Source organism: Erinaceus europaeus, chromosome 3, assembly GCF_950295315.1.
Source record: "Erinaceus europaeus chromosome 3, mEriEur2.1, whole genome shotgun sequence".
Taxonomy (NCBI): domain Eukaryota; kingdom Metazoa; phylum Chordata; class Mammalia; order Eulipotyphla; family Erinaceidae; genus Erinaceus; species Erinaceus europaeus.
Genome location: NC_080164.1, coordinates 71,724,032 through 71,736,068, shown reverse-complemented (window position 1 = coordinate 71,736,068; position 12,037 = coordinate 71,724,032). Strand labels below are relative to the sequence as shown.

General features: G+C 43.9%; 1 protein-coding gene across 15 annotated transcripts in view; it reads left to right on the top strand.

Moving 5' to 3' along the window:
- INPP4A (inositol polyphosphate-4-phosphatase type I A) overlaps window positions 1-12,037 on the top strand; it is a 133,290-nt gene that overhangs the window by 42,894 nt on the left and 78,359 nt on the right. The window contains exon 2 of one of the 15 annotated variants that reach the window (XM_060187488.1): window positions 2,726-2,749. The exons of 13 other annotated variants lie outside the window; for them this stretch is intronic. The gene's annotated coding sequence lies outside the window, so the exon portion shown is untranslated. One more of the 15 variants, XM_060187485.1, reaches the window with a different exon arrangement.

The following is a 12,037-nucleotide window of genomic DNA, read 5'->3' as shown; positions in this document are numbered from 1 at the left end:
TCTTGCTGCTTATTCCATCCTTGTTAGATGCTCACAAAAATTATATGGGGCAAACAAGACTCCTCTCTTTAAACCTTGGTTGCCTCAGTGAGACAAGGAATAGTGCTGTCACTGTGGTTACAACGTGCTTTTTTTTTTCTTTCTTTATTGGGAGATAAATGGTTTATAGTTGACAGTAAATACAATAGTTTGTACATGCATAACCTTTCCCAGTTTTCCATATAACAATTCAACCCCCACTAGGTCCTCCTCTGCCATCATAGAGCATGCTTTGTATGGGGAGCAAATGACAGAGCTGAGCAAATATAATTTATGTCATTTTGGACACACTGCCACTTTAGGATAGTAGACCAGGGGGACATTACTAAGGAAAGGCCAGAGATCTGACAGTGGGGACACTGGTGCCGAGAGCTTGTGATTTACCTGAGGTATGATAACTGAATTAAAGCCCTGACCAAGAGTTGAAGAACCCCAACTGTACCTCAGTTGTGTTTGTGACATTTTTTTCTCTCATCTCTTGTTGATGGACTTTCTGATGCACCAGACATTGCTTAGCTGAGCAGTACTGGGGCACTTTAAAGCCACCGTGCTCTTACAAACTTTAGCCCCAATTTAGGATATCTCTGGCTTACCAAAGATTTGATTTGACCTTCTCAGCAGCTGTTCCCTTCCTCCACAGTACTCTGAAAAGAGATGTGTGTTTTGAAAAAAAGTAGGTGTGCCCCTTCAAGGTCCCAGGCCTCACTGAACTCTGGTGATAGGACTAGAAAATATTCCTGGGGTTGGTAGGTGATACCTGTTTTCTCCTGAGTGGCCTTATTCTCTGGGTGAAGAGGATATTCCATCTGGCGGAGGCTTGCTGCTCCACTCCTATCTCTGTCTTAGTTTATACAGAAGGATAGGCATGAAATGGTGTGGTGAACATATACCTGCCACATGAGCTTTTAGAGGGAAGTGGGAGCAGTTCTAAAAAGTGAATTTTGAAGGCACTTTTTCCCCCTTGATATCTTTATTACCCAACTGCCAGGCATGTTGAGAGAGAGAAAGCACAAATACAGATTTAATTAGTTTTTACTGTCATTGCTCTTGGAATTGTTAATTTCACATATAGTATATGACTGGGACACTTTGAGTTTCAGAACTCAGCTGCAATTGGGAAGAAAAAAAATGAATAATAAAAAGTATCACTTTTGGAGGTAAAAGCACAACCAATTTAAAAATCTTTCTGGGGAGATGGTGTTCCAGAACACATTGGTGAGGTCGTCTGCCTAGGGAAGTCAGGTTGGCATCATGATAGCAAGTAAGAAACCTTTCTGGAAAAGGGAAAGTGCTGCTAGCAACTTTCCGGAGTGGTCTGCTGCTTGGTTCAGGGTGAGGCTACTTGGGAGTGCCAGCTGAAAGATGAAAGAGTGCCTGAGTGTCAGGTAATTGCTGATCTGAAATTACTTGGCCTTTTCAGTTATCTGATTGCTTCAGTTGCTGTTGTGGTCATTGATGTTGGGCTTTCTTTCTTTTTAAAAATATATTTTATTTTTAATGAGGGAGATAGTCAGAGGGAGAAGAAGATAGTGACCCATGTCAGAGCACTGCTGCTCAGCTCTGGCTTATGGTAATGCAGGAGTCTAAGGCATGAAAGACTGGTTTACATCTGCTATGGCATCTGCCTGACCTGATGCTGGGTTTTCTTTATTATTAATTAATTATTAGTTACTTAATAATGGTCAGTAAAATTGTAGGATAAGAGGGGTACAGTTCCATACAATTCCAAGAGTTGTGTATCCTTTCCCCTCCATTGGAAGATTTCTAGTATTTATCCCTCTGGGAGTGTGGACCAAAGATCTTTATGGGGTGAAGGTGGAAGTTCTGCTTCTGTAATTGTTTCTCCATTGAGCATGGACGTTGGCAGGTTGATCCATACCCCCAACTTGTTTCTGTCTTTCCCTGGTGGGATAGGGTTATGGAGAGGTGGGGTTCTAGGACATATTGGTGAGGTTGTCTGCCCAGGGAAGTCAGGATGGTATCATAGTAGCATCTGCAACTTGATAGCTGAAAAGTAGTAATGTATAAAGCAAGACAAATTGTTTAATAATCAGGAACCTACAGGTAAGAATAGAGCATATGGAACTAAGGGTCTTCCCTTAGTGGAAGTAGCTAGGAAGTCTATTCCAGGTATATTCTGATTGTCCATGCCTTTACTAGTTTTGCCTGAGTCCGACAGCTAACATGAAGGTGGGATAAAAGTATTATCTGAGAAAATGGCTTCAGAGTTGGACTAGAAAACTGGATCAGGGCAGAGAGTAGCTCCCAAATGTGGGAAAAAGTATATAAATACCATTAACTGTAAACCCCATCGATCTGACCTAGGACCCGTGTCTATTCATATTTAGCACAGGAGCCTGTATAACCTCTGCATCCCTGTCACTCTGAGCTCGCAGTCCATGGTCATAGCTATAAACATTCTAGGCCACACTCATTTCAGGACCTGTCTTTCTCAAGTAGCAGAGTATGTTGACCCAGCTTCCCTTTGGAGAGTAGGGCAGTTTCTACCATTGTAGAAACAATGAGGGCAAGGTCCTGTAGAGGTCCACAAGAGGGTTTATGATGTTGTTCCTGATGGAGATGACTAATCAGGAAATCCTGAGTTTCCGATATAGATATGATGGGCCTAGACCTCTAACAGGCCCCTCTCTCCACTATCACTGATGCTTGGTTTTCTTATTTGCAGAATTGAAGAGTGCTTCCTTAAGAGGTAATTTCTTCAGAGATAACAGACATGTTCTAAGCTGAAAGTTGTGCTGATGACACAGTGACCTATGGAGGCCCACAGAGACCTCCTGGGATTAGACACCTATCTGTGTGTCCTGTTTGTCATTGTTGCCTGTCTGCTCTGTGCTGTCTTGACTGAGTCCTGCCAGGCCTAGCAGGTGGGTCACTCTTTCCTCTGCTGGTTTATATCAAGTGAGTTGTTTTCAGAAGACCAGTAGAAGAGTTAAAGAGTTCCAAGGCTTTTACTATTTATTTGAACAGTTAAGATTTTAGAGAGTTCTTTGTACCTGTGAAGTTAAGCCTAGCTTTGTGGTCTGGTATTAATGATTCCTCAGAATTCACTCTGTATGACCTTCCAGCCTATTCTCTCTGTCCTTTAGGTTGATAAATTTCCACATCCCTTATATTAATTGTCCCTGAGTGTACCTGTAGCATTTGCAGTTACACCTGTTCATACCACATCTGCATCATCTCTGACCAGATTTGAAGTCTCTTCCTTGCCTCCCTCACATCCTGTGTATGTGTTTCACTTTTCTCTGTTTCACACCTTTGATAACTTGCAGGTGTTTTAAAAAGATTGCTTTTGCTCTTGAGTTTTCATCACTCTTGCCACAACAGCTTTTCAGTAATAGTTGTGACCAGCTACCAAAGAAAGTCTTGAAAGGCCTCCTCTGAGGGTTTTTTTTTTTTTTTTTTTTTTGGTCCTTGTAAGGAGGACTGTCCAAATAACCCTTGGAGGGCTTCTTGGCAAGGAGAAATGATGGGAAGAAAATACTAGTGAGGGAATCTGATTCTGGCCATTCCTTCTCTTTGCATGATATATGGGTAAAATAGGGAAATTATAGGGTTCTTTTCTCTATCACAGACTATCACCCCAAGTGCTGGATTCCCTATTTCAATCCTATCATATCACATCATGTTCTTTGAGAGAAAGGAAGAAAACAAACAAAAACCCACAAATCATCCCCCTCCCCTACACACACATGCCGGGCTAGCTTCGCGGGCGGGAGAGAGAGACGACCAGGGACTCATGGCTGAGTGGTACGCAGTTCAGTCTTTATTCATGTGGAACGCAGCGCAATCTAAACTATCTCTAATCACAATCCTGTCCTTATATATCCTGAGGTGGAAGAGTCAGGTCTGAAGAGGATGTATGTAGGATAGGGGGTGGGGAGAAGGAAAAAGCTTGCAAAACTGAGGAATAAACCAATGCCCTGGAGGCAGGGCGGTGCTTAGTTAACAGTGGTTATGTAAATAGAATACAGTGTTAAGCAGGGGGGATTAAACCAATGAAACAGAAGGGGTCTTAGAAGTAGAATTTAGAAGCATACCAACACACAAACACACACACACATACATACATACATACATACACACACACACACACTTTATTTAGCAAACACAACTGAGTAGCTAAAGCTATGGATCCTCTCTCTTGAGAGATCACATATAACAGTCAAAACTGCATGCTTTTGGGGCAGGGTTTGTAGCATAATGGTTATGCAGAGACTTATTCCTGAGGCTCCAAAGTCCCAGGTTCAGTCCCCTGCATCACCATAAGCCAAAGCTGAGTAGTGTTCTGATAAACACCAAACCAAACCTGCTTACTTTTAATTGCTCTAGAGAATTCAGGAGGTTAAAATTCTTTCAGAATCTTCTCTATGTGTTCCTCCCAATACTGTGATGGATAAAACATGTTCCATCTTCTTAGTTAAAACAAGTAGGCAGTAAACAGATAACTTTGTCAGAGATATGCATATAGTAAAGTTTGTAAGATGTGTGGCCCACTTTAAAAAATTTTTTTATTTATAAAAAGGAAACATTGACTAAATCATAGGCTAAGAGGGACACAACTTCACACAATTCCCACCACCAGAACTCTGTATCCCAACCCCTCCCTTGATAGCTTTCCTGTTCTTTAACCCTCTGGCAGTATGGACCCAAGATCATTGTGGGATGCAGAAGGTTGAAGGTCTGTCTTCAGTAATTGCTTCCCCACTGAACATGGGCGTTGACAGGTCGATCCATACTCCCAGACTGTCTCTCTCTTTCCATAGTGGGGAAAGACTCTGGGGAAGCGGAACTCCTAGACAGACAACCCCACCAATGTGTCCTGGAGCCCACTTTTTTTTGGATAGGACAGAGAGAAATTGAGAGAGGAGGGGAAGATAGAGAGGGAAAGATAGATACCTGCAGACCTGCTTCACTGCTTATGAAGAGAGACCCCCCCCTCCGCAGATGGGGAGCTGGGGGGCTTGAACCGGGATTTTTGCGTAGGACCTTGTGCTTCATAATATGTGCACTTAACCTGATGCACCACTGCCTGGCCCCCAAAGGTGTTTTTTTTGTTTGTTTGTTTTTTGTGTTTTTTTTTTGCAGAGGGCTGCACCTCTGGTTTCTGGTGAGACTGGGGTTTGAACCTAAAACTGATGTTTCAGGCATGAAGGCCTTTGTGCAGAGCCACAACACTAGGTCCCACTTTATTTCTAAGGTTTGCAAAAACCCAGCCTTTTTCCCTTGATCTTTATTTGTTTGTGAGGGAGTTAAGTCAGACCTATGTTAGGTGCTGCCAGCCTTGAGGTCTTGGGCAGGCCTCAGTCCAAGGGGCTACTACCTTGTTCCAGCAATAACTGTGTCTTCCTGGCATTTCATTGATTGTGGCTTTGTTCCACATTTATAGCCCTTTTATGGATGTTTGGTGCTACTCAGAAAATTTTATAGTCCCTGATAAAGCCAACTTTGACACCTCTGAATTAGAAAACAAGCTTTTCTAGTAACTTTAAAAATAAACAGAGCAACCCAACACTAGTCATCTGAAATACATGGGGCTTTCAAATGATTATCAATCTTGTATTTTTCACTGCAGTTAGAAGGAAATCATTTATTTGGAGTGGACCTGCTTATTTTTCTTCATACTCATGTTCCACATCAATCAAGTTCTGGAGGCAGGATGGTGAGTGGTTTTATGGTACAGTATAGGGCCACCTGTGATTCGACTGGATTTGTAGACTATGCCTCCTATGATAACCCCAAAGCTCTATTAGTACAAAGTTTTCAGTGTTGCCTAGATATTAAAAGTACAGCACTGAAAGTGGAGGCAACAATGAGACAATACCTCACACTTGTGAGAATGGCTTTTATCAAAGATCTCTGAGACAGTGGGTCTGGTTCTAATGGAGTACTAGGAACTGGTTGAACACTGTTGATGTGAATATGAATTGGCCCAGCCCCTATGGAAAATACTATGGAAAATCTTAGGGCCAGGCGGTGGCACACCTGGTTAAGCATACACATTACAGTGCACAAGAACCCAGGTGGTGGATGTGGTTGGCAACATGTATTTTAAAGAGGTATGGAATTGTACCCCTAACACATAATAATTATATAAACTTACTCAACTAAAAAAGTGGAAAATACTGTACTAGTTATTTATTTTCAGGTAAGGAAAAACAAAGCCTAGATGGTGTGTCTTGGTGCACATGGTAAAGCTGGTATTGTTGGGTAATTAATGCACATGGACCCAGATTTAAGTCCCCAGTCTCCATATGCAGTGGGGAAGAAGCTTTATGTGTGGTGGAGCTGTGTTGTAGGGGGTCTTTTTTCCTCTTCTGTCCCTTGTCTTTCTCTCTTTCTTTATTACAAACGAAACAAAACAAAACAAAAACAACACCAGCAACAGTGGAGATTGGAGATGTCATGCAGTCATCAAGTCCGAGTGATAAGCCTGGTAGCAACAAATAAACTTAGGTCTGGCTTCATGGGTGTTCATTGACTTAAAAGGAGCTAGAACAGGGAGTCAGGCTGTAGTGCAGCAGGTTAAGTGTATGTGGTGCAAAGTGCAAGGACCGGTGTAAGGATCCCGGTTTGAGCCCCCAGCTCCCCACCTGCAGGGGAGTAGCTTCACAGGCAGTGAAGCAGGTCTGCAGGTGTCTTTCTCTCCCTCTCTCTGTCTTCCTCTCCTCTTTCCATTTCTTTCTGTCCTATCTAACAACAATGACATCAACAGCAACAACAATAATAACTACAACAACAATAAAAAACAAGGGCAACATCCAGCCTTTAGGTCCATGATTGTTCAACAATTTGTTTGGCTTTGTATGTTAACTCTCTTTTCAGCCACCAGGTTCCCAGATGCTAGCAGGATGCGACCAGACTTCCCTGGACAGACAACCCCACCAGTGTGCCTTGGAGCTCCGCTTCCCAGAGCCCTTCCCCACTAGGGAAAGAGAGAGACAGGCTGGGAGTATGGATCAACCTGTCAACACCCATGTTCAGCAGAGAAGCAATTACAGAAGCCAGACCTTCAACTTTCTGCATCCCACAATGATCTTGGGTCCATACTGCCAGAGGGTTAAAGAATAGGAAAGCTATCAGGGGAGGGGATGGGATGCAGGTATAGTGGTGGGAATTGTGTGAAGCTGTACCCCTCTTAACCTATGGTTTAGTCAGTGTTTCCTTTTTATAAATAAAAATTTTAAAAAAAAAGGCCAACAAAAGGGAGAATAAATAAATATAAAAAAATTTTAAAAAGCGAACCAGAACATAAAGCTTCCCATCATGAAAGGACACTGGCAACTTACAGCTTGACTTTGACTAAATTCCTCTGGGAGCAGCTCTCCATCCATGTATACACTGCTGTAAGGTTTACAAAAAATATAGGTAGGTCTTTTAGATGGTAGTGTTTCCTGAATAGATTAATTTGATTGAGACATGTGTGTCCCCACACTGGGCCTGTCATGCATTTGTTTGCACCCCACCTCTGCTTGAGTGGTGGGCCAGTTCATGGTCCTGCAGTGCTCTCCTTGACAGAATTGAAAGAGGACATTGAGTTTTTGTTAAGAGAGGGAGGATTGTGTTTTACTCTTGAATTCTGGAGCACATCTCCCATGTGAACAGGATGACCTAGCAGCTGTTTCCCAAAGCACCATGACTCATAATTTACTTAGTAAACCAAAATGTTCATAGTGAATGAAGAAAAAAAAAATCGGTTGGAAACAGTAAAGAGAATTACCAAATCAGAACACAACAGCCATGTAAAAAGAACAGAGGAACCTCTGTTAAGTTGGTTAGTGTCACCACAGAAACTGGGTCTTGAGTCTTGACTTAACTGGTGTTGGTGTTTCCTATTTTACATTCACATTTAAATATACCACTTCCATGCAGTATCTCTGTGAGATCCATTTCTACTGTAGTCTTTATTGGATAGGACAGAAAGAAATGGAGAGAGGAGAGGAAGACAGAGGGGGAGAGAAAGATAGACACCTGCAGACCTGCTTCACCACCTATGAAACAACTCTCCTGCAGTTGGGGAGCCAGGGGCTCGAACAGGGATCCTTATGCCGGTCCTTGCGCTTTGCACCATGTGCGCTTAGCGTGCTGCACTACTGCCCATCTCCCAGTTTTCCTATTCTTTATCCCTCTGGGAGTATGGACCCAGGATCACTATGGGGTACAGAAGGTGTGCACTGTCTGCCACACAGGCTGTTCTTGCAACAGGCTGTAGTGCACAGCACACTGTTTTCATTATCTTTGTGGCATTTTGGAAAACATGTGTGGCAATCAAATTACAGATTAAGCCTGGTGCACAGGAGAGGTGAAGATAGTGGGACAGTGGGCTGATTCAGTCCAGGAGAAAACCTTCAGATAATTCATACCTCTCAGCTCCCAGACAGGTCTGCTTCTCTGATGCTCAGCATAAGACATTTGCAAGCATGTTATCCAGGGCAACTTATTTCTGAACTAATATCTATAGAAAATCCCCTTAAAGTTTTTTTTTTCTTTTTTTACAGTTGAAACAACAGGAGCTGAACTATACTTTTAAGCCAGACTTTTTAGATGACTTCAAGAAGAAGCTGGGTTTTAGAGCATTTAGGAAGCTGGGGACTTTCCCTCTGTTTTTGTCCTCAGCACAGTTTTGCGGAAGGTAGCCAGGGTAGAGCCTGATGAACATGCTGTAGGAAAGGTTCAAGGGCTTGGCTGTGCTATATGAAGACAGACCACGATGTCTCGCCAGATTTGGGGTCAGTGGAACTGCAGTTGGTTGAAGTGTGGATCTGTAGGAAGACAGACCTGACAGACTAACTCAACTGTGCCTGTTTCTTAGGGGGGAGAGGGCAGGACTTCCCTTATCACACCCCTCTGATTGAAGGGCCATAGAAACTATAGGAGGAAGATCCAGGAAACCTATACAGATTTCTTCTTGGCTGAAGCAAATCGAAGGATGGAATGATTGTGAACTGAGATGCAAAAGCTTGGGCTCCAGGTGAAAGCTGCAATGGACTGGACTTGTCCTGTCCTTGGCAGCACTCACCCTGCCCATCATCACACTTCTGTTGAGAGGGATATCTGCAGGACCACCTAAGGCAACTGTCTCCTTCCACTGGAGTCTGGAGACATACACACAAATCCGGTTTAAGGCATAATCTCATCTACCATATTAAATTGATCACTGAGGCAGCTTAGTCAATTAGATTGGGTGAACTCATTGCAGCTACTCTCTGTTCAGTGTCAGTGGCAGAGAATAGGGATTGGGAAAGTAAGAGATTGAGTATTTCCCACTGTGACCTGAGTTGGGTGGATCATATCTGCAGGGGGACTATGCACCAGCTGTAGCACAGTCCTTGGTTTTCTTGTGCTTGGCATTCTGAGGCACACTGTATTCCTGTATCGAAGCACTGCAGTGCAGGACTGATGTTTTATGGTATACTAATGTGTTAGGGGTGTCCTTTGAATCAGAGCTTTGCAGTCACAGTGAGTCTCCCCTTTGCATGTGGGCCTAGGCAGGCACAGGGGGAGCAGGAAGCAGGAGAGAGCTGTGTCCCTGTCTCCAAAGGGGAAGGAGTAGCTTCCTTACAGGCTTTCTGCAGCACCAGATATGCACGGAACCATCTTTGAGCAGCTATTCCTCTTAGTGGGACCCATAAAAGAGTGGCTATTTCCTCTCTCCCCTCACTGAATCAGGAGTGTGGGGGTTGGGCAGGGATGCCTTTCACCTGTAGTCACAGCCTCATTTTGTAGGTGAGGGAACCAGACATGGAACCAGGGTAACCAGTTACCCCATGAAAGTGATACAGCTTCACAGCGACTGACCAGGCGCTATGCATGTTCCTCAGGTTTCTTATGTATGTGCTGCTCCTTGGAGCATTCCAGTGGGGCAGGCCAGTAGTGGCCTTTTCCACAGCTTGTGAATCTGAGGTTGAGAGGAGATCAGTAGCTCTTGCATGGTCACCTGTAGAAGAGGAGGGATCTGATTGATATTAGTGGAGTGGTGGCTGGATTCATCTCAGCTTTTGCAGGTTGATCCAAAGCTCCAGATTATGTGGACATATGTTGAGAGCTCTCTGCAGGCCAGAACACAGGAGAGCTGTAACTGATGTCTCCTTCATACTCCTTCAGGAGCCCTCTGGCCTACTCTGTGTTACTGGACCATCTGGCATTTCCTGCCCCTTAATACCTGAGCCTTTGAGACAGGCAGCATTCCTTGCTTTTTATGATGAGGAAGCATATTTAACATTGTTTAAAAGATATGATCTTTTTTCAGGCAAACTGCCTGTTGAAAAAGAAAGGGGGGAAGCAGAAGAAGGGGGGAAGGAAGGTGGCAAGAGAAGGAAATAAAAGAATAGAAAGGAAGAAAACCCTGCTTGTTTCCATTGTTCTCATGCATTTTAGGCTGACTAGGGGCGAAAAGTGGTAGAACATCCAGTGGGTACAGAAGTCTCCAACATGGGAAATAAAAATCAAGGGACTTTTACTATCATTCTATTGGAATTAGAACTTAACCCTAACCCTATCATTCTATTGGAATTAGAACTTATCCCTCACTACCAGAAGATGTCCCTTTGTTTGTTTGTTTGTTTTTGCCACAGGGGTTATCTCTAGGGATTGGTACCTGCATGAGAACCACCTTCAGCAGCCTTTATTTCTTTTTCTTTCTTTTCTAGTAGAGAGAAAGAGAGAGAGACCTGCAGCCCTGCTTAACCACTCATAAAGCTTCTCTCCTGCAGGTGGAAACTGGCAGATTGTATCCTAGTCCTCACACATAGAAACATGTGTACTCTACTGGGTGCCCTACCACCCAGACCCTCCTTTGCTGTGCTTTTTTTTTTCATATTTATTTATTTATTTATTTTTGTTGCCCTTGTTGTTTTATTGTTGTAGTTATTGTTGTTATTATTGATGTCATCATTGTTGGATAGGACAAAGAGAAATGGAGAGAGGAGGGGAAGATAGAGAGGGGGAGAGAAAAACAGACACCTGCAGACCTGTTTCACCGCTTGTGAAGTGACTCCCTTGCAGGTGGGGAGCCGGGGCCTCGAACCAGAGTCCTTACACCGGTCCTTGTGTTTTGCGCCATCTGCGCTTAACCCACAGCGCTACCGCCCGACTCCCTTGCTGTGCTTTTAATCACCCATTCTACCCCCTCATACTTCTCAGCTTTACATCACATCGCAGTATTCTTCACTGCGTAACATTCTTTTCTCTCATCCTTCCCAGCAGGCTTTTTCTGTTTTGAGGAAGAATGAGTTTCAGCCTGTTCTTCTTACCCCAGCAGCACATGCTTCTGTCCACAACCTTTCTGTTTTGTTTTTCAATTGCTAGGGAAAGAACTCGGGGCCTTACTCATACATGTTACTGTTGAGCAGCCTCCCTGGCCCATTTTCCTCCATAAGACAAAGGGCACCTTGCTGGTCACCCCACTGTCACATAAGACATGATGGTGAAGTGTAGACCAATGAATCCTGCCCCAGTGAGGACAGGCTTCTGGGCCTGTCTACAGGGAAGGCGTCCTGCAGGAAGGCAGCCAGTTGCTTCACTGACATGATCACTAGTAAGTTCTTGGTCTCAGTTAACCCTGAATTGTAGCTGTTATAGATTTGGGATTTTGTGAGAGAGAACCCTTCCTCTTTCTGTGTCCTTCAGTAACCTCAGAGGCTGCTGATTCATGCTCTGACTCACCCAAGCCTTTCATTTGACTTTCTCCCTCAGCTGCGTGAGTGTGAAGAGGGAGCCATGGTGACAGTAGCAGGGTGGAGTGGGCTGGGGACGGTGGGGAGACTTGCCTCAGTTGCACCTGGACTTTTCCCTTTCACTTGACTCTGGTCCTTGTTCTTTGTGACCTTAAAACAATCCCTTTCTCCCCCCCCCCCCAGCCTTCCTCCCCAATGTCCCCTGCCCCACACAGGTGGGTGAATGTTATTGGATTTACTGCAAAAATGATGACTTGTGTCCACTATTGTTCAAAGAAGTCATGTCTCTTACAGAGTGAATAAAG